General features: G+C 47.6%; 2 non-coding genes and 1 pseudogene across 2 annotated transcripts; all 3 read left to right on the forward strand.

Moving 5' to 3' along the window:
- The first annotated feature begins 1,022 nt into the window (after nucleotides 1–1,022).
- Nucleotides 1,023–3,011, forward strand: LOC143206320 (small subunit ribosomal RNA). Its single transcript, XR_013008302.1, has one exon. It is a non-coding gene; the product is annotated as a small subunit ribosomal RNA (ribosomal RNA).
- A 708-nt stretch (nucleotides 3,012–3,719) lies between these two features.
- LOC143206318 (5.8S ribosomal RNA) lies at nucleotides 3,720–3,874 on the forward strand. Its single transcript, XR_013008301.1, has one exon. It is a non-coding gene; the product is annotated as a 5.8S ribosomal RNA (ribosomal RNA).
- A 419-nt stretch (nucleotides 3,875–4,293) lies between these two features.
- Nucleotides 4,294–4,965, forward strand: part of LOC143206321 (uncharacterized) — a 3,839-nt pseudogene continuing 3,167 nt past the window's right edge.

Raw genomic sequence — 4,965 nt, forward strand, 5'->3', positions numbered from 1 at the left:
GGCAGACGTAAAAACGAAAAATTTGCGCAACGTCCGTATAAACGATCTGTTCTAAAACACCCATACATTTCCGATAGCTGGCGAGAGACCCGCGCTTAAATCGTGTGCGCTTCTACGTGGGGCGATACGAGAGACGGATACGACGGGTCGGGTCGACCGGCGCTGTGACACTTTTACCGAGTGGCTTTTGATCAGCGAAGGTGGTATTACATATTATATGTTAATATATAAGATCCGAACCGTATTTTTTTATTTATCTAAATAAAAAGCGTATTTCGTCGTGTTATTATATATTCGTAACGCTCTCGCGATTTTGTATCGTCGTTTCGTTGTTCTTCCTGGTCGGTTTTTTTCGATATATCGGGAAGCGTACGACGACGACGACGGTATCACTGCGAGATCGCGAATTCGGCGGGAACATTCGGCTTCGTTAGAAGAAGATGATCCACGATTCATATGCGATTGGAATTATTATTTTTATGGACGTATCGGTTTTTCATCGGAACGTTCATAAAACAGCAACACATTTTGCGATAGCTCTCTGCTCTCCGAGCGAGAATAAAATAAAAAATCACGAAACGTTTCTCGTACGAGGTTTCCTTGTCGCTTTATATATTTCTATCTAGCGAAGGGTTCGGAGAGAATGTTTTTCGAGGTCTTATAAACGCCGAACGATATTTTGCGGCATCCAATTTTCGACGTAGTCGACGATCGTCGTCGATAATCGAGATAATTGGGTGCCTAGTCGATCGGTTGTGTATAAAAAAAACAAAAGATGTGTCTAAGATGATGATATCGTTTTGTTTTATTAGACAACTAATATTAAAATGTAAGAGCGTGGCGCCTCGGACCGGTTTTTCCGTCGTCTAGGCGCGCTATCATGCACCTCCTTTTTATTAGTCGTCGATATATATTATATATCGTCGTCTTACGCACACGTTTCTTTATAAGTCAAACTTATAAAATAAACTGTGTCTGTATTTGTTTTATCTGCTTCGTGTCGATAAAATAATAAGAACAGTTCCCTGGTTGATCCTGCCAGTAGTCATATGCTTGTCTCAAAGATTAAGCCATGCATGTCTCAGTACATACCGAATTAAGGTGAAACCGCGAAAGGCTCATTAAATCAGTTATGGTTCCTTAGATCGTACCCACAATTACTTGGATAACTGTGGTAATTCTAGAGCTAATACATGCAAACAGAGCTCCGACCAGAGATGGAAGGAGTGCTTTTATTAGATCAAAACCAATCGGTTTCGGGTTCGCGCTCGTCATCGTACAACTTGGTGACTCTGAATAACTTTAAGCTGATCGCACGGTCTCGCACCGGCGACACATCTTTCAAATGTCTGCCTTATCAACTGTCGATGGTAGGTTCTGCGCCTACCATGGTCGTAACGGGTAACGGGGAATCAGGGTTCGATTCCGGAGAGGGAGCCTGAGAAACGGCTACCACATCCAAGGAAGGCAGCAGGCGCGCAAATTACCCACTCCCGGCACGGGGAGGTAGTGACGAAAAATAACGATACGGGACTCATCCGAGGCCCCGTAATCGGAATGAGTACACTCTAAACCCTTTAACGAGGATCAATTGGAGGGCCAGTCTGGTGCCAGCAGCCGCGGTAATTCCAGCTCCAATAGCGTATATTAAAGTTGTTGCGGTTAAAAAGCTCGTAGTCGAATTTGTGTCTCGCGCCGCCGGTTCATCGTTCGCGGTGTTAACTGGCGTGTTTTTCGCGAGACGTCCTGCCGGTGGGCTTAGTCGTGTCGCGTCGCCGTCGCGCGTGCGTTTCGGCGTGCGTGTTGTGCGCGTCGTGGTTACGACGGCCCAACTCAATCCTGCCGCGGTGCTCTTTACTGAGTGTCGAGGTGGGCCGGCACGTTTACTTTGAACAAATTAGAGTGCTCAAAGCAGGCTAAAATTTCGCCTGAATACTGTATGCATGGAATAATGGAATAGGACCTCGGTTCTATTTTGTTGGTTTTCGGAACCCCGAGGTAATGATTAATAGGAACGGATGGGGGCATTCGTATTGCGACGTTAGAGGTGAAATTCTTGGATCGTCGCAAGACGAACAGAAGCGAAAGCATTTGCCAAAAACGCTTTCATTGATCAAGAACGAAAGTTAGAGGTTCGAAGGCGATCAGATACCGCCCTAGTTCTAACCTTAAACGATGCCAGCTAGCGATCCGTCGACGTTCCCTAATATGACTCGACGGGCAGCTTCCGGGAAACCAAAGCTTTTGGGTTCCGGGGGAAGTATGGTTGCAAAGCTGAAACTTAAAGGAATTGACGGAAGGGCACCACCAGGAGTGGAGCCTGCGGCTTAATTTGACTCAACACGGGAAACCTCACCAGGCCCGGACACCGGAAGGATTGACAGATTGAGAGCTCTTTCTTGATTCGGTGGGTGGTGGTGCATGGCCGTTCTTAGTTGGTGGAGCGATTTGTCTGGTTAATTCCGATAACGAACGAGACTCTAGCCTGCTAACTAGGCGCTTTTTGACATCCTAAAGGCCCGCCGGCCGCGTTGCTTTCGGGTTTCGCGGTTCGTGCGCGGTTTTTACTGTCGGCGTACAAACTATTCTTCTTAGAGGGACAGGCGGCTTCTAGCCGCACGAGATTGAGCAATAACAGGTCTGTGATGCCCTTAGATGTTCTGGGCCGCACGCGCGCTACACTGAAGGAATCAGCGTGTCTTCCCTGGCCGAGCGGCCCGGGTAACCCGCTGAACCTCCTTCGTGCTAGGGATTGGGGCTTGCAATTGTTCCCCATGAACGAGGAATTCCCAGTAAGCGCGAGTCATAAGCTCGCGTTGATTACGTCCCTGCCCTTTGTACACACCGCCCGTCGCTACTACCGATTGAATGATTTAGTGAGGTCTTCGGATCGACACGCGATGGCGTTTCGGCGTCGTCGATGTGTAGGAAAAGATGACCAAACTTGATCATTTAGAGGAAGTAAAAGTCGTAACAAGGTTTCCGTAGGTGAACCTGCGGAAGGATCATTACAGTGTGTTGTTATGCCTATATATATATAATAGGTAAACGTACAAGTCTGTAAAAATCATTGTCGAACGTTAAAGAGCCATCTACGAAGTTCGGAAGTTCCGATCGAATTTCGACGTCGTCAACGTAGCTGTTTTCGGGTACCTATAATATATGGTTTTAAAAGATGTACGCCCGAAAGCGGAGATATATACGATGAAGATGTTGTTATATAGGACGACGAGTAATAATCGTCGGCCTACGACGGATTTCGTTATAAATGGACAAATCGAGCGCAAAATAAAACGATTTTGCCAATTATATTTCTAATCGACGTTTCGATCCTCATATCGACGAACATATACGATGATCGGTAATGTGATTAGTTTACGAAAATCTTATCACCCTTCGTTTGTTTCATTCCAAAAGGGTGAGATTTAGTTTACGAAAATATTGCCAAACTATGATCAGCGTATGCTCTTTTGTTGTCGTACGAGGTGAGACGACGAAAATTTACAACGAACGTCACCATTTCGAGTAGTCTGTCTCCGCTCCTCTCGTTGTGTGTAGTGGAGAAGACGAAAATAAACCGTAAGAGCGTTTTAAAGTCGACGGCGGCTGCGAAAGGGGCGCAAGCGCTGTCTATGACGTGAGCGCGCGTCGTCGTCGTCGTCGTCGTCTTATAATAGAAACGTTTCGATATGCGTTTAAAACCTAACTTAAAAAAAGATTACCCTAAACGGTGGATCACTTGGCTCGTGGGTCGATGAAGAACGCAGCTAATTGCGCGTCAACTTGTGAACTGCAGGACACATGAACATCGACATTTCGAACGCACATTGCGGTCCTGGGATCTCATACCCGGACCACTCCTGGCTGAGGGTCGTATCTCATTTCAAGACTGCTCGGATTTTCTTTGATCTTCGCGATCGACGAGAAATGTCTGAGCGTGCTGAGCGTATAAGCGCGATTCGATCGCGACGTTCTAAAACGTGACAGCGGACCCGTACGTGTGACCTAACTCTCTCGTACGGGTCGTACGAATATGAAAGGGATGAGACGTGTTTAAAACGGTCGTTCGCACGTTTTTGTGATAAACGTAGCGCGCACCATTAATACGATCGTCGTATCCGATAAAATTAGTTTTTAATCGACGTCGGATCGTAGGTGCGTTGTCTCTCGAATACGAGGGAGAAAACACCGTTTTTCGACGGCGCGTCTTTTCCATTCTAAACTTTTATATTTCGTATTGGCTCCTAATCTTCATTATTATGATGATTACGAGCGCCACGCATATTAAACTAGCGACCTCAGAGCAGGTGAGACTACCCGCTGAATTTAAGCATATTACTAAGCGGAGGAAAAGAAACTAACTAGGATTCCCTTAGTAGCTGCGAGCGAACAGGGATTAGCCCAGCACCGAATCCCGCGACCGACATCGGGCGCCGGGAAATGTGGTGTTCGGGAGGGTCCATTATCTCGACGTTACGTCGCGCGTCCAAGTCCATCTTGAACGGGGCAACAGCCCATAGAGGGTGCCAGGCCCGTAGCGACCGTGACTGACGGCGAGAGGATCTCTCCTTAGAGTCGGGTTGCTTGAGAGTGCAGCCCTAAGCGGGTGGTAAACTCCATCTAAGGCTAAATATAACCACGAGACCGATAGCGAACAAGTACCGTGAGGGAAAGTTGAAAAGCACTTTGAAGAGAGAGTTCAAGAGTACGTGAAACCGTTTAGGGGTAAACCTGAGAAACCCGAAAGGTCGAAGGGAGAAATTCATTCGCGGCTCGTAGTAGGCGGCGTGCGATCGCGTGACACGTGACGTTTCGGCGTTGCGCGCGCCTTTCGTACGTCGATCCGGCGACGAACGCGTGCACTTTTCTCCTTGTAGGACGTCGCGATCCGTTGGGCGTCGGCTTAAGGCTCGAGGTGGAGACCGTAGACTGCGGTTCGCGCCGTTTTCGTTTACGGACCCTCGT

Source organism: Rhynchophorus ferrugineus, unplaced genomic scaffold (assembly GCF_030347505.1).
Source record: "Rhynchophorus ferrugineus isolate W39M unplaced genomic scaffold, kcgeb_rfMv2 rfM643, whole genome shotgun sequence".
NCBI lineage: Eukaryota > Metazoa > Arthropoda > Insecta > Coleoptera > Curculionidae > Rhynchophorus > Rhynchophorus ferrugineus.